The following is a 21,744-nucleotide window of genomic DNA, read 5'->3' as shown; positions in this document are numbered from 1 at the left end:
AAAGTATATTTTGTTGTGAAAAAAAAGAGAAAGAGGACAGCTATTGCTGGACCTAAAACATTGTGGAAGAGCATTGGTATTGGTTTGCAGCAAGAGTTTGGAAAACATTGGCCTAGCAAACTCAAGAAAGCCTATAATGCTGCAAGTGACTTCAGGGTTGACTCTGTGATGGCTCAATGGATTAGAATGCTGATCGATAACAGCCAGGCTGATGAGATTTCAGATAAAGATGAGCAATCTGACAGAAATTGTTCTACAGGCCACTCATGTTCCACTGTGGCCACTAATCTGGAGGCATCTTGTCCATTTCAGAGATTTCTGTGGGAAGCTGAACTTAAAGTTGACAGACTAGTTTATCTGCTAGAGGAAACTGCAAAATATATTGCAGCATGTGGGTTTTATGGTCTGCTTCTAGTAGGACTGACAGAGTCAGGGCAAAGACAATTCAGGGAGGAATGGTATTAAGACGTGTGGTTTATTGCAAAAATAAGCACAAATAAAGTATCAGTCTAAGAGGATGTCTTAGTTCCTTTTCTTGTGGCTCTGATAAAACACCCTGACAAAAACAACTTCTGGGAGAAAGCATTTATTTTGGCAAACAGTGTGAAGGGACAGTCTCCTGTGGCAGGAATGCGGGTGGCAGGAACTTGTCTACACGTTACATCTGCAGTCAGGAAGCAGATTACGATGAGCTTGGGTGTGCAGCTGCCTCTTTCCTTCTTGAGCGGTTCAGGACACAAGGTCAGGGAATGGCACCATCACGATGAGGCTGGTTCTTCTCAACTCGGTTAACTTAACCACAGTACTCCCTCCCAGGCCTGCCCAGAGGCTTGTCTCTTAGTTGGTTCCAGATACTGTCAAATTGATAATCAACACTAACATCATAGATGGTACAGTTGTAATCATTAGTGCCATTAAAAGTTAAAAGTAAAAATAAATCAGCTAGGAAATTTAGAATACAGACTTCTGTACATTTAAATAACAGGTCACATGTTAGGAAAATCATTTGAGGAAACACAAATTAGATTCTGTGAGACACAGTTTGAGGTTAGTTCTTCATAATAACAGAAAGCAAGTGTTTTGCAATCACAATAGAAAATATTCCTCGAAAGTGTCTCAGGAATTAGTAGGTAAAAAAGGTACAAATTTAATTTTTTTTTTAAAAAAGGAAATTATTTAGAATTACCTGGGGTGGAACTTTTTAGCTCACAAGATTGTCTTCTTCCTGGTTTTTCTTTGGTAAAAAAATAACATAATTTGAAAACTGACTGTTGTTGAAGCATGCTTATTTGTCTGCATAACAATAAAATAGCTTTTATTCTGTAAAAAGTTGATACACTTAAACAATGTATATTGATCCTATCCTCTCAGAAATGATGATTCTAAGAGTGTGAAAAACTGGTGTGAAGGTTCAGCTGAAGCAGCAATACTTGTGCTTGTAAATGTACCATGCCAAAACTGTGTGAGTCTGTCCGGGGATTGGAGCAAAGCATTGTCAGAAGTGCAAGGACATAGAGTGGTTGCTAATCTTTCATAAAAGCTATTTCCATAGCCTTAGATATTGATGAATGATTAAGTAATAAGACAAGTAACCTAGGATCAATTAATTGTTTTAAGGGGGATGGCCTCAAAGAAAATTAGATAAGAATGAACTAAGGACCACTTTTTGTAATGCATAACTTCTGTATGAATTTATCCATAATTTACTCGATTGGGGAGGACACAGCAGGGAAAGTAGACAATGTATTCACAATAAACAAGATGTGAAAACAATTTAAATATCTGGTAGATGAATGGATAAAGAAAATAAGGCAGACACAGAAAGACAAATGTCACATAATATCACATATATGTAGACCCTAAAATAGTTGATCATATAGAAGGTGGTTATGAAGAGGTTACGGTGGTGAATGGTTGTGAGGCTGGTCAAGGGATACAAAATATCAGTATTAAAATAGGGTGAGTAAGTTCATGAGATCAACTGTGCTATACAGCGTCTATAATTAACAATACATTATGTTCTTGAAAACACTAAGACAGTAAATGTTAGGTGTTCCTATTACAGAAGGGCTAAATATAGGAGGTAATAAATACTAATTACTTAGAGTTAGTCATTTTATTATATATGTGTGAAATATAATGCATGTTTCAAAACATGTTGTACACATAAATGTAAAATTTTTAATTGTGGATTTGAAAAAATAAATGTGATTAAAGTGGCACGAGAATACCTAATTCCTCTGAAGGAGTATATTCTTATACTAATTATTAGCAGCTTAAAGCAATACATATTTATTACCTCACTTTATTTGAATCAGGCATTCAGGCAAGCCTTAATGGGTTCCTCTTCATCAAAGCTTTATCAGATACTAGTAAATTCATGACCAGATAATAAAGCGTGATGTTTTTAGAAAGATTCAATTCGTTGCAACCTGCTAGAGCCTCAGTTAGTTGTTGATTTTTGTCTAGACAATACCTGCATTTCCTTCTGAAGATGTGGGCCTCGCTATAGGACACAACATGGCAAAGTTCTTCGTCAGAATGAGCAAATGCAAGACCAGAAGTCTGATCATGGCAGAAGGCACAGTCATATGATAATCTTGGAACTGGCATTTCATTATTTTTGACATTAGAAGCAAGTCACTAGGTCAAGCATGTATTGAAAGGGAGAAAAATTTATAGAATATCACTAACATGAGGTAGAATCCTTGAGAATGAACAAAGACATAAACACCATCGATTGGCCTACTTTGCAGAGCTTCACAGTGAAATGAAAGATTAGATTTGTCCTAGATGCGTAATGATTGAGAAAATTCTACATCGGTACTTTGTCAGAAGTACTGGTACTAAAGCGTACTACTATGTTATCAATGAAAGAAGGTGTTATCTGGAGATAGGACTATGTCTTCCCATGAATAAAACATTTACAAAAGGATAGAAGTCTCTTAATATATCAATTCTGATTGCTCTCTTCTGGAGTGAATCAACCTTAACACAGAAACAGAGAATCCTCTCCTGTCCCATGTCATGAAGTAGACTCTAACTTGGATATTCTAAGAATATAAGTGATACATCATTCAACTCAGAGACTACTTATATCCCCACAACAAATGATACTATGACAGGAAGGAACGTTGCTTCTCATAGTCATAGCATTAAGTAGTGTCTTCTGAAATCTATGTAGCATCTTTACTCAAATGAAATTTTAGCAACTGTGCCAGGGACATGGTTGCAATGTGTCAGATAATAATAACATTTTATTGTGGATATATAAAAATTACCCGGAGCTGCAGGTAATTAAATGTAAAACAAACATTAATCAAAAATTATGAATAAATGGGTAAATTAACTCGAGGCTGGAATAGCCTTTTGGGAACTTTGAAAACCATATATTAATTGTACAAAGTAACGAGCTTCACTCTGACATTGTCATGTACAAAAGTATATAGAATCTTAGAAAGCCAAAAACTCTAAATGAGTCGATAATCACAATTCATATATTTTGCGGTAAATTTGAAAACATTTACACTGATGACATTTTAAAATAAAATTCCATTCTTTGTTAAGGTAACATTATGTTATTTGCAGGGAAGTGGATGCAAGCGAAGTTATATGACATGAGTTTACTCAGACTCAGAAGGACAAATGTCACATTTTAAAAGTGTTTCTGTATCTAGATTTTATCTAGAAACATGACATAATGTATGTATATGTGATATTAAACTAGAAAGGGAACTGATGATGAATGTGATGGACTGATGGGAATAGGCAGGGCCAGAAAGGGGAATGGCATTGGATTAGGGAGAACATGGTTAAAGTCCATTTTATTGATTCATTCGTCTATGAAGCACTTGCTTTGCAAACATGGGGACCTGAGTTTGATCCCCCAAATTCACCATTAAAAAAGTATGGAAGCATGTGCTTGTAATCCTAGTGCTGGAGAGGCAGAGGCAGGAGGATTCTGGGCCTTTCCAGCCAGCCATTCTAGCTAATTTGTGAGCTTCAGGCCAACGAGAGAGCCTGTTACAAATGTGGTGGGTAGCATTCTTGAGAATGACACCTGAGATTGTACTATGGTCTTCACATGCACATGGACATACAGACTCACACATGTGTGCAAAAGTATACACACATATATAAACACACATGTACACAAATAAGCACACAAGCATAAAAAGTACATTATCAAATAAACAAATGACAATATATCCTGGTGTGAATGTGGGGAAAAGGAAACAACTTATACACTGCTTGGGGGAGTACAAGCTGGCATGACCACTATGGAAATCAGAGTGGGGGTTCTCAAAAAATAGAAAATAGATCTACTACGCGATCCAGTTATACCCCTCCTGGATTACCCAAAGGATTCTAGATCCTATTACAGAGATACGCATTCATCTATATTCACTGCTGCTTTACTCACAATAGCCAGGAAATGGAAACAGCCACGACATCCATCAATTGATGATTTGATAATGAAAATGTGGTACACAATGGAATATTATTCAGCTGTTAAAAGAATGAAATTAACAAGTAAATGGAAGGAGCTGAAAATAATCATTCTGAATGAGGCAACCCAGACACAGAAAGATAAACGTGGCATGCTTCTTATCATTTCTAGATATTAGCTTTGAACGTTTAGATAGTGGTAGTTCATTTGGAATACCCACAGAGGTCAGGAATTTAGTAAGGAGCCATTAGGAGGAGGGTCTTTCAAGAGAAGGGAGTTAGAACACAGTGCTATAAAAAGTTAAAGGTGTATAATGGAACAAGAAGCATTACACTGCAGTGGAACATGGAAGGGGAGGGCAGATGACAGAATATGAGGAGGGATAACTAACATTAAATGCCTTGTGAAAAAGCCATAAGGAAATCTATCATCATAGAAGTATCATAAGATATAGCCATACAGATATATAAAGTCTTGTTAGAATTTTCCTACAATAGAGGTACAATACCCCAAAGAGACATCTCATGCTAGCAAACAAATCCCCAACACCAGGAATAGGTTACCTCTTTTTAAATTGTTGGCCAGTGGGGGTCACATAGTCCTCCCCCCAGAATAATAGACAATTCCAGTACTCTTGACTCCAGAACTTGCTGATTACGACCTGACTGTTACAGACACTGCACATTTGAGTCCCCGAACATGGAGAAATCATGGTGGTACTCACCTGGAACCTTCATCCCTATTGGCTGACTTTGATGGCACTGGAAGGTGCTATGCCTACTGCTAGAAGAGAAAAGTAAACCCACAGTACCAGCCATCTGTGAAGCTACAAGGACTGGTCTAACCAGATATGACCTCTGGTGTGATGGTGGCGCAAATGTTACGAGAGTAACTAAGCACTTTCTCATCGGATCTAAGTCCTGTTCCATGAAATGCTGTCCATACCTGTCACCATTAAAGGGGCCAAAATCCTGAGTCAGATAGGTCGTACTTTTTTTTTTTTTTTTTTTTTTTTGCTATTTCCACAGAGCAGAGCATCTCTCAGCCCTCATCAGGGAAGCTTCTCCTTACAGTAAATGGCAGTTAACACACAGACTCCCAGCTAGCCAATGTGCAGAGAATAAGAGACTGTGTTGTGCTAAGCACTAAAGGGGCTTACATATCACACACACACACACACACACACACACACACACACACACACACACAAATGGCCAAGGCTCTGGGATCTTTGTGGAAGCAGTGGAAGGAATCACCAGAGGTGGTTGATAACATCAAGGGAACTGTTTTCCAGATACAACAGAGTAGTTGTACATATGGATTCACAGCAATTGTGACCGACGGACTGCACAAGCTCCAGCCAAACAAAATGCTAGGACAAAGATGGGAAGGTGGGCACAAAATCCCACCAGGCGAGAGAGAGTTAGTTCTCTTAAATGAAGCAAGGTTGACCACACACCACTGTAGACCATACTCTGGAGACTAGCTAGGCTGCGCAGACTGACCTTAATGGAGAAAGATGAAGAAGAAAGAGGAGGAGGAGGAGAAGACTACTCAAAATTGAGTGGGAAGGGATGGGATAGTAAAGAGTGGTTATGGGAGGAGTTGGGGGCGGGTTAGGGTGAAATTGGCCAAACTACACTGTACAAAATTCTCAAATAATTATTAAAACTATTGTCTAAACAAGTACCTTATATATTTGCATGCAAATGTCCTTATGGAGCTCAGTGGATGTGGAGCGTGTAAGAACACTCTCTGCAAGCATGAGTCCCCGAGTTCTAATATCACACAAATCCAGGCATGGCCCTCACACCTGGAGCAGTAGCATTGAGGGGAAGACACAGGTGGGTCCCAGGAGCTTGCTAGCTAGCCACCTTAGATGAAACTGCATGTTGCTGATTCAGTGAGAGACCCTGTCTTAAAAAATAAGGATGATCTAAAGGTCTTTCTCTGGCTTCCCCTCATGCATTCATGGGCATTTGTTCCTACCCTCATGTGGATGCACTGCACAAATGCACCCAGTCTCTCTCTCTCTCTCTCTCTCTCTCTCTCTCTCTCTCTCTCTCTCTCTCTCTTTCACACACACACACACACACACACACACACACACACACACTTAATGAAACTCCATACTGTGTACAATGAATATACACCAATAAAACATTAAATCTACTAAATATTAAAATTGAGCCTGGGGGCCGGGCGATGGTGGCACATGCCTTTAATCCCAGCACTCAGGAGGCAGAGGCAGGCGGATCTCTGTGAGTTCGAGACCAGCCTGGTCTACAGAGCTAGTTCCAGGACAGGCTCAAAAGCCACAGAGAAACTCTGTCTCGAAAAACCAAAAATAAATAAATAAAAAAAATTGAGCCTGGGGATATAGCTAAGTTGTAGAGTACTTCCCTAACATGCACGAAGCTCTGGGTTTGATCCCCAGCAACACAATGCACAATAACAAAAATGATAACAATACCCTCCCCCAAAATGGCTGTGGTAGCCCTGCCTGTAATGCCATCACTAGGAGTAGAGGCAGGAGGATCAGAAGTTCAAGGTTGTCTTCGTATGTATATATATTACAAAGTCAGCCTGGGATACATGAGAAGAAAGACAATGAGCAGAATATACATAATAAACTAAAATTTGTTGTAATAAAAGCGGCAGGGCTGTGTCCCCGGCACCCAGCCGCCCACATGGCTAGTTTATGCCCCGAAATAATTACACGGAAACTGTATTTTTTTGAACACTGTCTGGCCCATTAGTTTTAGCCTTTTATTGGTTAGTTTTTACATATTGATTTAACCCATTTTTAATATTTTGTGTAGTACCATGAGCTGGCTTATCAGGAAAGATTTTAACCTGCGTCTGTCTGGAGTGGGAGAATCATGGCGACTTACTGACTTGGCTTTTTTTTTTTTAGTATTTTGTTTTGTCTACTTCGCCTACCTAATTTTCTGTCCTATCAGGGCCAAGCAGTTTTCTTTATTAATTAACCAATGAAAGCAACAGATAAATACAAAACCCACCCCCATCAAAAATTAGTCCAAACCAAATGGGAAAAAATACATAAATCATTCCAAGAATCTGAAATGGTGGAAACCCTGTAAGTCTTATTAAAATTAGGAATGTTGTTCTCTGACAAAGATGTGCTGCCAATGACTAGCAAACTAACTACAAGGATTATCTATTGTTTAGACACTGGATGTATTGATCAAATAAGTTCATTCTAAACTGTATTTAAAAAAATTCCTAGTAATTAGTTTTGCCCGAAACACAGCAAAATCTATTCATTTTGTCTTATACCTGGAGACTGCATTCTTCTCAATACTTTATGTTGCACTCCTGCATTCATATACACAAAAACACACATATTCACATGCACATACACCACATGCACACATGAATATATATGTAAAATAGATTCTCACGAAATCTTTGCAAATTAAAAGCATAGAAGAGAAAGTTGTACACTACCCCTATACATACCATTCAAACACCACACCTCAGCAGACTCTGGAAAGTAAACCTGAAGCTTATAGAGATACTGCTTTAAGAAGAAGTATGAAATTGTAAATACAAAATTATATATGTCAGTTAATTTTTATTCACAAGGAAACTCATAATAATGCTTTACTTTTTTTTCATTAAAAAATTGAACTGGATGTGGTGGTGCATGCTTTTAATCCCAGCACTCAGGAGGCAGAGGCAGGTGGATCTCTGGGAGTTCAAGGCCAGCCTGATCTACAGCAAGTTCCAGAAGAGTCAGAACTACATAGTGAGATTCTGTCTCAAAAAAATAGTAATTAAAATACAATTACATCACTTCCCCTTCCCTTTCCTTCCTTTAACCCTTCCTATGTCCCCTCTTTCCAGTCTCTTCCATGTCCTCTCTTCACTCCCTCTCAAATGGATTGACTCTTTTTCTTTGTGTATTATTGTTACATATATATGCATAAATATATAATATACCAACATAAAATGTTAGAAAATCTACAAAAATACACATTAAATACATTTTCTGAAATCTCTTACTTCGTACTTGTGTGCTATTGCTCTTTGTTTCATATAAAAATTGCATAATATCAAATGTCATTAACTTTTAGTTATTGATAATTGAGATATACAAATAATGAAAATTCAAATTTGAGTACATGCTATAAATTAGGGACTACAATAAATTCTTTTCAATCAATTTCTATTTTTAAAAATACAAAAAATATAGCTCATGCATAAAAGACCTGAATATCTACTCAGTCGCAAGTAAACATGCAACATAGAAAGTTGCATACAAAAAGCAGAATAATATTTTTGTGTAATTGAGTAATCTATGATATATAAGGAGGACATTCAATTAATGTCATTTTTATTACTTTACATACTTTTCTTTTTGTTCATTCTTCTCTCATATAACACATCTTGACCATGGCCTCCTCTCCATCTACCCCTCCCAGTTGCTCCCACCTCCCCGCTCCCCCAGAGTCACTTGCTCCTCTGTTTCCCTTAGAAAAGACCAGTTTTATTTTTTTTTAAATTAGTATACTTTGCTTAATTTTTGTTGTGTTTTGTTTTTGCTTTTCAAGACCAGGTTTCTCTGTGTGGATCTCTGTTCTGGATCTCACTCTGTAGAGCTGGCCTCCAACTCTCAGAGATCCATTTGCCTTTGTCTCCAGATGTACTGGAATTAAAGGCGCACACTACCAAGGCCTGACACTTTTCCTTAACTTTTTGGGACAGGGTTTTTCTGTAGCTTTGGAGCCTGTCCTGGAACTAGCTCTTGTAGACCAGGCTGTCCTCGAACTCACAGAGATCCACCTGCCTCTGCTTCCTGAGTGCTGGGATTAAAGGTGTGCACCACCACTGCCCAACTTTCTTAACTTTTAAGTTACAAACTTGGTACTGGTATCATTTGGAATTCTTTTCTTTTTTCTTTTGGCGGGGGAGGGAGGAGTATCGAGACAGGGTTTCTCTGTGTAGCTTTGGAGCCTGTCCTGAAACTCACTCTGGCTTTGAACTCCCAGAGATCCACCTGCCTCTGCCTTCCGAGTGCTGGGATTAAAGGTGTGAGCCACCACCACTTGACTGGAATTTTTATACACATATGTTATTATACTTTGTGTTCTTTAAAAAAAAGATTTATTTATTTATTATGAACACAATGCTCCTCTGCATGTATGCATGCCTGCAGGTCAGAAGGGGGCGCCAGACCTCATTACAGATAGTTGTGAGCTACCATGTGGTTGCTGGGAATTGAACTCAACAGCCAGTGCTCTTAACAACTGAGGCGTCCTTCCAGGCCTTGTACTTTGCTCTTGTTCACTGTTTCCTTACTGTCCTCTCCCATTCCTCTCGTTCTCCATGGTTAGTGGTCCTTTTCTTTCCCCAAGTCCCTTCTCCTTTCATGGCATTTCATTTCCCTCACCCTTCTAGGGTCCATTTTTACCTCCATGCCCCTGCGCACAATTTGTAATCTTGGTGGTATAATATGAGATAAATATGCAGTATCTGTCTTTTTGAGGCTGGCATATTTCATTCAATATGATTTCTAATTTTTCCCTTATTCTTGAAAATGCCAGGATTTATTTATTTTTTCCTTATAGCTGAAACATTTTCTAGAGGTGCATATACTACATTTTCTTTAACCACAGAACAGTGGATAGACATCAAGGATGATTGGTGTTCTTAGCTATTGTAAATAGAGTGGCAAAAAATGGATATGAAAATATCTTTGGATATATGCCCAGGAGTAGTGTAGCAGGGTAATATGATAGTTCTATTTCCAGATTTCTTTTTTTAAAAAATATTTATTTATTTATTATGTATACAATAGTTTGTGTGTATGTCTGCAGGCCAGAAGAGGGCACCAGACCTCATTACAGATGGTTGTGAGCCCCAATGTGGTTGCCAGGAATTGAACTCAGGACCTTTGGAAGAGCAGGCAATGCTCTTAACCACTGAGCCATCTCTCCAGCCCCTATTTCCAGAATTCTAAAGAATACTTTTTGTTTTATGTGTATGAGTGTTTTGCCTGCAAATATATCAGAGCCCAGAAGAGGACATCAGATCTCCCGGAACTGGAGTTACAGACAGTTGTGAGCTGCCATGTGGGTGCTTGGGATTGAATCCTGGTCCTCTGGAAGAGAAACCAGTGAGTGCTCTTAACTGGTGAGTCATCTCTCCAGCCTCTAATTTCTAGCATTGAGTATGGCTTCCTCTTTTTTCCATACCCACACTAGCATCTATTGTTTTTTGTTTTCTTGAGACCTTCTGACTGGGATGAAATGAAGTCCCAAAGCAGTTCTAATTGGCTAAATTTTTTTGATTGATACTTTTTTAACTTCTAAAATTAAAATATATTTACATAATCCCCCCTTCCCTTTCTACCCATGACACCTCAGCAATACAGATACCTAACCACGACCCGAACAAGGACAATACTAGTAGATATATATACTGAAGTGTAAGGGGGAAATCTCACAGGCTTCCACCCCCAGACCAAGAACTACAATCAGCCAATGGCTGCTGAGAGAGGGAGAATTAGTCTTCCCTAGGGATGAGCCCCTTAAGTAGTCAGCCCTGAAATAATATACATTGAGAACTTTAAATTATTAATTATGGATGCTGAATAACACTGTTTAGGCAGTTCTATCTCCAACACAAAAGAATGTATCTCCCAGTTCTATTTAACTGTATTTCATTAGTGAAGAATCTCAGCACATAAGAATACACATAATACATTAATTATAACATTCGGCTTAAACTATACTCTGCTTTTAAACAGGGAGTTCTAATTGGCTAACTTTTAAAAACTTTTTCAAATACTTTTTGCTATTTTACTTCTTTTGAGAAGTGTCAATTCAGTTCATTAATCCATTTAATAGTTGATAATTTGATTGTGTGTGTGTTTAATTCTCAAGTTTCTAAAAATGTATTCTATGTACTAATCCCCTATTAGGGATATTTGGATTGTAATTCTAGCTATTAATCCCATATGTGATATATTTTCCCCTAATGTCTTTCATGGCAAGTTAATTATGGATATATAGGAAAGCATGTTTTGGTTTTGTATAGTCCTCATTTGCTGAAAGTGGTTGTCTGGTCCAAGTTTTGTGACTGAGTCTTTAGGGTCTTTTAAGTACAGGATCATATCTTCTTTGGATATGCATAGTTTGGCATCTCCATTTCCTATTTCTGTACCTTTTATTTCTTTTCTTATTATTTTTTGTTGTAGCTAAACCATCACGACCATATTCAATACAGTAAAGAGAGTGGGCACCCTCGGCTCATTCCTGCCTTTAGAGGAAATACTTCCAGTTTCTCCCTATTTAGCACAGTATTTGCTATAAGTTTGTCATTGACAGTCTTTATTATGTTGAGATGTGTTTCTTGTATTTCATGTCTCTTGAAGGCTCTTATTATAGAACAATGCTGAACTTTGTCAGTCTTGGTCTATTGACATGATCATGTAAATTCTATCCTTGAGTCCATTTATGTACTGTGTTAGATTTATTGTTTGCATACCTTGAACCTACTGATGGAGGAAGGTCATTGGTTAACTAATAAAGAAACTGCCTTGGCCCATTTATAGGCCAGCCCTTAGGTGGGTGGAGTAAACAGACAGAATGCTGGGAGAAAGAAGCCGAGTAAGGAGTCGCCATGATTCTCCCACTCCAGACAGACGCAGGTTAAGATCTTTCCTGGTAAGCCAGCTCGTGGTACTACACAGAATATTAGAAATGGGTTAGATCAATATGTAAGAGCTAGCCAATAAGAGACTGGAACTAATGGGCCAGGCAGTGATTAAAAGAATACAGTTTCCGTGTAATTATTTCGGGTAAAGCTAGCCGGGTGGCGGTGGGAAGCAGCCCCGCCGCTAATTATTACAACAGAGTGGCACCCAACGTGCTAATGAACTCCATGTAAAACCTGAGAGGGCTTGAAAAGGACACAGAGAGAATTTAAGACAGCTTTTTGCTGTTTGTGGGTTGCGTGCGGCAAAGAAATTGTCCTGACTCAGCAACAGGAAAAAACTGGCTGTTTTAAAATGCCGGCTTTCTGCGCTGTGCCGCCATTGCAATCTCTGTCTGGCTCCTGCGGGAGACAGAGCTTTTAAACGGAGCATTTGGAGTAAAGTGCTATGATTTGTTTGATGGCAACTAGACTCACTGTGTGCCTAAAAGGAAGTCATTTTGTGCTGCGGCTCAGAGGCACAAGCAGCTCCACCATGCTACTGGTGCAATGTGCAAGGATCAGAGGCACGAGCGGCTCCGCCATGTTGGACTGGGCGGGGCAAGCAGGCAGTACCTGTTTTTGACCTAGGAATGTCACAGCTTAGATTCTTAAGCGCTTAGCGATTTAAAAGCACAAAACAAAGTGCTCCTGGATACTAAAAAAATTACAGATTCACAATAGAACTGATTCAGACACTGTTGGATGAATGTACGTAGGCTTGAGAGAGAGAAAAAAATATATATAAAGAATAAAGTTAATGTTTTAAAAAAGGGTAAAGTCTTTAAAGAGACAGAGTACAGATAGTTATAGATTAAAAGAAATAAAGAAAAATAAGCCACGTAAAAATGGAAAATTCACAGAGAGTCTGGATTCTTTGTATTATTGTGTTTTCTTTAAAATTTTTCACTGTGAAGGAGCTAACTACAGAGAGACATTTCATTATATGGGCTGCCAAGCTAAACCAAAATGGATACAAGGGTATTATGATTTCAGAATATGGGTCTAAGGATATGATGCTTTGGAGAGGGTCTTCTTTTGTTTTCACAGAGGATGAGACTCTATGGATTGCGTCTATACCAATATGGTATGATAGACCACGCCCTCCTGAAAGGTTGCTGTGAACACCCTCAAAAAATTACTTTACTCAACTGCCGACTGAGATGACCCTGACACAAAGGTTACACCATGAAAGATCTGAATACAGCGCCCCCATTCAGCAGGAAGCAGTTTGGAGAGAAATAACTGCGCCCATATTCCCAAATATTGTTTATAAATGTTCTTTTACATTTAAAGGGGGAAATGATATAGGTATGAATAATTTGCATTGGTATGGATTTTAAGGTCAATTTTGTTATATGTATATGCATATTTCTAATCTTGATTAAGGTATTGTGATTGTGTAGTTCATTTAAAAATGTAATGTATAATTAAGAAATATAGATTAATGGATAATCATCAGTAGTCAAGCTTGTAGTCATGTTAGTTAGATTTTCTAGAGATATAGAGATATATTTCAATTAGATAGACATTCTTCATATCTTTCAAAGACTGCAGAATATGGCATTTAATGTTTTAATAACTTAGGGCTTTTCATGACAATGAGGCACGTCTGCTTCTGGCAGCACCAGCTACTTCAAGAGGAAGATGGGCATTGAAGAGGCTCCTTATGGAGTTTGATAGCCATTTGGGCAAGAAACTGCTCTTGCATGGACTGATGCATAAACTGGACACAAAGAACCTGCAGAGAGAGGACTGCTGAACTTGCCTAAAGGTGAGATGGTCTTTCGGGGTTCCTGACTCATGAAAGAGTCTACGAGACATTCTGCAGGACACAGCAAAAAGTGACTAAACTGTCTTTGGAATTTCCTGCTTGATGAAAATGTCTGCTGGATACTATGGGCCTGAAGGCTGAAGATGGATGCCCCAACGGTACAAAAGAACTTTGGGTGACTGTCCAGGCAGTGAGATGTCTCTGTCATTTCTAGAGTTTTGAATCTCTTGTTTACTTAGGTAATATTATATCCTTCTGGAGTCTTTGATGGAGTTGAAGAATGGTTAGTTATAGTTATAGTTTTCCTTAGTTATGATAAAGATAAAATAGATGTAAATATTGTAATTTTTACTTGATAACTGTTTTGTTATATGTAATTTTGCTGTTAAAGTTAAAGCCTTCTTTTTTTTTGTTTAAACAGAAAAAGGGGAAATGATGGAGGAAGGTCATTGGTTAACTAATAAAGAAACTGCCTTGGCCCATTTATAGGCCAGCCCTTAGGTGGGTGGAGTAAACAGACAGAATGCTGGGAGAAAGAAGCCGAGTAAGGAGTCGCCATGATTCTCCCACTCCAGACAGACGCAGGTTAAGATCTTTCCTGGTAAGCCAGCTCGTGGTACTACACAGAATATTAGAAATGGGTTAGATCAATATGTAAGAGCTAGCCAATAAGAGACTGGAACTAATGGGCCAGGCAGTGATTAAAAGAATACAGTTTCCGTGTAATTATTTCGGGTAAAGCTAGCCGGGTGGCGGTGGGAAGCAGCCCCGCCGCTAATTATTACAACAACCTACCATACAGCTCTGCGATGAAACCAACTTGGTCATGGGTTATCCTACCATAACCACATTAATGAAGTCATGAATTCAATTTGCTAGGAATTTATTGAGAATTTTGATCCTCGTGTTCACTGCTATTTGGAATTGGTATATAGCTTTCATTTTCTTATCTTTCTCTGGCTTTGAGTGCAGAGTGATACTGACTTTACAGAGTGTGTTCCGTGTGTGCCTTCTGCTTCTACTTTGTGAAGCAGTCTGAGGAATGTTGGTAATTAACTCCCTAAAGGTTTGGAAGAAGTGGTACTTGGGCTGGCCATGGGCTTTTTTTTCCCCTAAGAAAGCATTCAGTACTACTTCATTATCACAGTATCTTGTTTCATTTTCTGTTGCTGTGATGAAACACCGATCAGAAACAACTTGGGGAGGACAGAGTTATTCCATCTTACAGCTTGTAGTCCATCATGAAGGGAAGTTGAAGCAGGAACTCAAGGCAGGAGCCTGGAGGGAGGAACTGAGCAGAAGCCACAGAGGAACACTGCTAACTGGCTGGCTCTCCATGGTTTGCTCAGCCTGCTTTCTTCTACAACCTAGGAGCACCTCCCCAGGGGTGGTACTGCCCATAATGGTCTGGGTTCTCCCACATCAAGGACTAATTAAGAAGATGCACCAGAGGCAGTTAAAATAAAGAAACAAACAAAACAAATGGAGAAATACATGGGTAAAATAGGAAGAAAAAAAGCTAACAAATGTATTGGACAAACTTCTTTCTCAAACTTCGAAACTCAACTACTGCCAATTATATGACCAATGGAGGAGAGTCAGTTGAATGTGAAAAGCTTTTGTCTTTGCTATGGATTATGCTGCAGTTGAGCCTGTGATGTGTGCACATTACAGCTATCTTCATCGCATATAGTTTCCCTTCTTTACATACCAGGGGTCAGTGCTGCCCATCCTTAGCTCTACAGTGTGTGGGCTAGGCAGGTTCTCTGACCCTCTCAAAGTTTCCGAGATCATGTCTTCTCGCGTGGCTAATGTTCTGTCTGAGGCACTGTCTCCTAAGTGTGTTGGAAATGTGAAAAGCAACCACAACAACTGAGATGCTTTTTTTTTTTTTTTATGGGCCGAGAAGCTGGTTTCATAATTCAGTATCTCCTAAGTACAAATATCCCGTTGCAGCATGTCCTCAGAGTTGTCAGGCTCTGTATGAGTGAAGAGTAGACAGATGGCTCAAGAAGATGGTGCACTTGCTCACCTCAGACTCAGGGCTACCAAATGGTCACTGTGTTTTTTTCAGTTTATGAGATCTGCTCCAGGCCACTGGGGGCAAGGCTACATACTTCACTCCTTAAGTTGAGCCATCTGCACTTTTGCATGGTAATATTGGGCCCCCTGTCCCCCACTTCCCACAGCTACCACTCAGGGCTGTGTCATGCCCTGGGGTTCCCTGACTTGTGGTTGTTCCTTGTTCTCAGTACTGACCCCCCACCGACTGGGGCGGGGAGCTCATTCTTAAATGATGGATTCTTTCTCAATGTGGTATCTCAGCACTGTCATATAGACTGGCAAAATGAGATCTCTATTCTTTGCTAACTCATCTGCTGGAGGAAACACCGTGTCACCAAACTCTCAGCATGACTTGAGGCTCCTGAGCTCTGTGGACTTGCTTCAAGCACAGTCCTGCCAATGGATTTGCACCAGGCTCATCTGCTTGCCTTTCAGAACATCTGTTTCCTTTCTCCCATTTGGTGAGTAGCCCAGCTGGAGCTGCATTCTGTTTGCCTTGCTGGGTTGCCCACCCTTTTCTCTGCGTTCTTCGGATACCCTAATATTATCTCTGTGCATTTCTGAAGCTCACCCACTTTGTGGAATAAAGTCCTTTCTTATACAGGCTTGTCCTTAGCCAGGCCATGCAGAACCAGGTTTTGGTCCTCCTTATTACTCCAAAGTCTAATGGCATTGCAATTGTATATGAAAAGTAAAAGGGTTAAATGCTATATCATGTGAACATTTCTATTTGAAATCATTTATGGTGTGTTTGAGGAGTGATTTACATTGCTTTCAATGGCAATGGTTTTGAGAAATAGTGAGATCAGTCAAGTTATAAGCCTGTAGAAATTAGATATACAGACGGCAAGAAAACACTATTCCTGTGCTAAAATACACACATACACAATCAAGAGAGACAGACACAGAAAGAAAGGGAGGGAGGGAGGGAGGGAGAGGGAGAGGGAGAGGTGGAAAAAAAATCTCATTTGGTTAAGTAGATCCAAGAATTCGGAATGAGAAATGGCAGTTTGAGGAAGTGATAAAAGAAAATGAGAAATTAAAAAATGGCCTGATATTGTTGAGACCAAAATTTCTGAATATATGCCTCACCCTTGTTAGTCTCTGAATGTGTAAATGTCTCTGCCTTACAAGAATATCCTAAAGAAACCAGGCATGCTGGTACATGCCTTTGGGAGACGGAGGCAGGTGGATCTCTGTGAGTTGGAGGCTAGCCTGGTCTACAGAGTGGGTTTCAGGACAGCCAAGGATTCACAGATAAACCCTGTCTCAAAAAGTGAAAAAAAAAAAAGCCTAAAGAAAGTCACCTTTACCATTCTCCTGAAGTCATTATTTAGGGACATGTGATATCTCAAGTTCATTTGGACAAAAAGACAATAAATTCTGGGATGCCCATCAGTCAGAGGCAAGTTCTATAGCTGTCCTTCAGTTTCTTGCCCTCACCATGCATCCGGTACGGGGATTCCTGAGTGCCAGGACCAGTGTCTTTCTGTGAACAGTGTTAGGTTTAACTACTTCACTGTTAGGTTTAACTATTAACTAAACATGTTAAGTTTACTATTTTTCTCCAGGAAGCTGTGAATTTGTGACATACATCACCAAAGAGCTATCGTCACTAGAAAAAGTAAAGATTCCTGTGCTCCTCTGCCTTGTGCTTCACATAGTCAGCCTCTAGTGTAGAAATGGCCTGTTGGTGCTTTTCTGAAGCTTTAGGAGCCTCAACACTCAGGCCTCAGCTCAGTGCAGAGAACTATGGATCCTAGAGGTACTGCCTATATCACTTTTCTTTCTCATTTCTCTTCTCATTTTCGTTTCTTTGTGTGTGTGTGTGTGTGTGTGCGCGCGCATGTGTGTGTGTGTGTAAGGTGGGACATGATCTCATTCTGTAGTCATGACTGCCCTGGAGCTTACTATGCAAACCAGAGTAATCTTGAGGTCAGAGAGAGCCTCCTTTCTTCTGGGTTAAAGGTGTGTGCCACTGTTAACACCATGCCCTATATTTCATATTCTCAAAGCAGTGTAATTCACGGCCTAGCCATAGATGCATGAGATATGCTAAGATAGAACAACCAAATCAATGATGTGCACACACCCTAGCATGAACAAGGGAGGGGGACACTAGGGGCCAGCCACCCCTCCCCCCAGCTACCCAGCCACACAACCACACAGCCACCGAGTAAAAGTAAGATAATTGGGTGGTGGTGGCGCACGCCTCTGACTTGGGAGGCAAAGGCAGGCAGATCCCTGTGAGTTCGAGACCAGCCTGGTCTACAAAAGCTAGTTCCAGGACAGGCTCCAAAACCACAGAGAAACCCTGTCTCGAAAAACCAAAAAAAAAAAAAAAAAAAAAAGTTATGTTAGTTTTCTCATTGCTGGAAAAAATACATTGGGCAAAAAGTGTTTTGAGGAGGAAAGGTTGATTTTGGTTCACTGATAGGAAGGTATGTGATTGGGACTCCACATCTCCTTATAGATTCATCACTTCTGCAAAAAGGAAGGATGCAGAGAAAGGGGAGTGCCATTTCTCAGCTGCCTTTCCCCTTCTCCCCTTGTAATTCAGTCCAGCCCCCAGCCCGATCCCATGGGATGGTGAATTACACATTCAAGGTGTGATGTTTTGCTTTAGTTAATTCTCCCTAGGAACTCCCTCACAGATACATCCTAATGCATGCCTCACTAGTGTACTAGCAATTTTTAGATTCAAAACGGTTGCTAAAAAGAGGATTAATGATCATTCTAGCCCACTAACTACAGCCCAAACTGTAAACTCAGCTGGAATATTGCCCATCATATAGTAGGACTAGGGTATTTCTCCTCTGTCTATTGGTCTGAGGTCCTTAATTCTGAGAGACTTCTTTCTATTTTCTGTGCATGGCCCTCTCTGCCTTCAAAACCAGCAAGTTTTGAATCATTCTCATGAGTTGTATTTCTTTCACTTACCCTTCTGCTGCTAAGACAATGAAACTACTTTGAAATGGCTATTCTGGTTCGGTCACACATTCCTGGGTAATCTTAAGGTCAGCTGACTCAGGTCTTAAGTTACATCTGTAAAAGTCAGCCCAGGGAAACCTACATTAATGTCTTATTGAGTAATCTGAGAACGGAAATTTTGTAGGGCAGCTTTAGCATCTTCCTTCTTAGCCTCAGAAATTCACATCCATAGAACATAGAAATTATAAGGCATCCTCATTTAAAGTCCTGAGTTTTTCTCCACAACATTATTAATTTAATGTTCAAAACCCATCAAAATCCATTTAGCTCGAATGGGCCGAATTGTACCATTTAAGTCATGAACATGAGATATTGTTGACAGTCTGTGAAGCATACCTTTGAGAGCATGGTCCTTCTCTGTCTGTGGCCATGTCAAACTGAAGAGTTGTGTTTGCTACCAGCACTCTCAGCTTTCAGTGCTCAGGTGTGTGTGTGTGTGTGTGTGTGTGTGTGTGTGTGTGAAGGTTAGAGGACAACTTGCAGGATTTACCTCTCTCTTTCTATCATAGGGGGTTCTAGGGATTTCACTCATGTCGTTAGGTGGCAAATGGCTTCTCTCTAATCTATCTCATCAGCCCCTATGTCCTTTTATTATTTTATTATTTTATTATTTAAGGATTTTTTTTCACATAGCACAGTTTTTGTGATGTGTATTGCTATTCGTTCTGTAGCTAGCACATTTTTGTATCAAGTATTGCTATCTATTCTCAAATATCATGCCTCTTATTTGTAGTACATTTCTGTTTCCATTTAATTACAATTATTGATACCTTATAGCGTTAGTCTGAAATTTTACTTCTGCTATCTTTATTTCTCTGTTTTTTCTGCCTTTCTATGGGTTCCATTTATATACAAATATGCTACTATTTCATTAATTCAAACACAATTTGTAAGAAAATATAAGTATATGTTCCAATAGGAGTGTAATCCCTGGTCTTGGTACCAAATCATCATATATGCTTGCAATGAAAAAGAAACTTTCAACTTAAATCATTTTTAACCAGCACTTTAATCTCAGGGGTTCTCCTAAACACTACAAATGACAGCATGAAGGGAGAGGAGACACTTGCATACTAACTCACAAACTCAGCTCCACAAGAACCTTCGAATTGGAAGGACAATAGTCTTTTGAAATCTCAAATTTCCAATGAAAGACTATTACAAGCAGCTACATACTCCTATGTAGCAATCATATTAGGAACCTATGACCTAAACAATGGTGAAGTGTCATTCAATTTGTTGGATTCTATGCAATTTATAACTAGGCAACCATTGCGCAGAGTGAATACTAATTGGATTTTTCAACAAAACTTGGCTGTAGTCAGTGGTTCAACTTTATTTTTTGGCTGTGTTCACAACAGCTTTTAAAGAGCACTTAGCCATCCACAACTGCATACTACATCCCAGCTACGAAAGAAATTAAATCTCTGCTCAATGGCTGCCATTTTGTTTCAGCATGTCACACTTTAGGCTGAGCAGGACTTAGAGGTTTAGTTCAGTCTGTGTGAAATTAAAGTTCATAGCAAATCCAATCTTCCTTAAGGAAACACTATAAAGTAACAATATTTTAAATATTACATGCCTCATATACACAATTTAAAACCACAAGGAATTATATTCTATGTGGTTTCTGTTCCAAGAGACAAACCTGAGTAACTAAAACATCTCAAAATGAACTAAGCTTATGAAATTTCAAACAAAACTTAAGTTTTCTGTCTATACTCCTGTTGAATGAAGTTATTTTCTTTATACCAGCTCTCTTGAAAACTGTTCTATTACTTTTTATTTTACCTAGATGGGCTACCAGACCTAAAGTAGACTGTGGAGAGCTGTGACTTTATCTCCCAAGGCAGTGACCTCTCTCTTCTATCTCTGGCTATAAGAGATGGAGAGAAAGTTCCCAGGTGAGGAGAAAACTAGAGGAAGAAGATCCCAAGCCCAGAGTAGCCACTCTCCCTTTCTCCCTCTCAGGGCCTGGCTCTATGATGTTATATAACATTATTTTAAAATGCATTACGTTTGTTTACGCTGTGGAACATTTGTTTAATGATGTAAAGATGTGTTGCATTCTTTTATGTTGCATTTGTTTAACTCTGTGAAGCTGTGTTACTTTGCCTGTCTAAAATGCCTGATTGGTCTAATAAAGAGATAATGGCCAAAAGCAAGGCAGGAGAAAGGATAGGTGGGGCTGGCAGGCAGAGAGAATAAAAAGGAGAAAAGATGAAAGAATGAGAAAAGGAGGAGAGGAAGATGCAAGTAGCTGGCCACCCAGCAACACAGCCACAGAATAAGAAGGAAAGAAGAACTATACAAAAATAAAGGTAAAATCCCAGAAGCAAAAGATAGATGGGATAATTTAATTAAGAAAAGCTGGCTAGAAACAAACTAGGCTAAGGCAGAGCATTCATAAGTAAGAATAAGTCTCTCTCTCTCTCTCTCTCTCTCTCTCTCTCTCTCTCTCTCTCTCTGTGCGATTTATTTGGGAGCTGGGTGGCAGACCCTCAAAAGAGCAAAAAGTAAGAGTAAAACCCCCCATCAACACTATGGACATTTCAGTAGCCTGCTGTGCTACATGTTTGATATTTAAATTAAAATGGTGCTTGTTTGGGCGAACTCAGCAGAAGACTTAAATTTGTTTTTATCATGAAATGTTTTTCTTTCTCCTAATGTGATTAATAGTTTTATTGAGTCTAGTAGTCTGGACTTGCATCTATAACAGTGTCTTAAAGCTTGTAGAACACAC

At 39.3% G+C, this 21,744-nt stretch overlaps 1 long non-coding RNA gene across 1 annotated transcript in view; it reads right to left on the bottom strand.

The window, feature by feature from the left end:
• Window positions 1-4,429: 4,429 nt before the first annotated feature.
• LOC130868257 (uncharacterized) overlaps window positions 4,430-21,744 on the bottom strand; it is a 45,212-nt gene continuing 27,897 nt past the window's right edge. Inside the window, exon 4 of the long non-coding RNA XR_009056511.1 lies at window positions 4,430-4,509. This is a non-coding gene — a long non-coding RNA (uncharacterized LOC130868257). The remainder of the gene's footprint in view (window positions 4,510-21,744) is intronic.

The sequence above is a fragment of the Chionomys nivalis genome, chromosome X, assembly GCF_950005125.1.
Source record: "Chionomys nivalis chromosome X, mChiNiv1.1, whole genome shotgun sequence".
Classification (NCBI taxonomy): Eukaryota; Metazoa; Chordata; class Mammalia; order Rodentia; family Cricetidae; genus Chionomys; species Chionomys nivalis.
The sequence above is the reverse complement of the archived record's forward strand: the minus strand, read 5'-3'. Positions and strand labels throughout refer to the sequence as shown.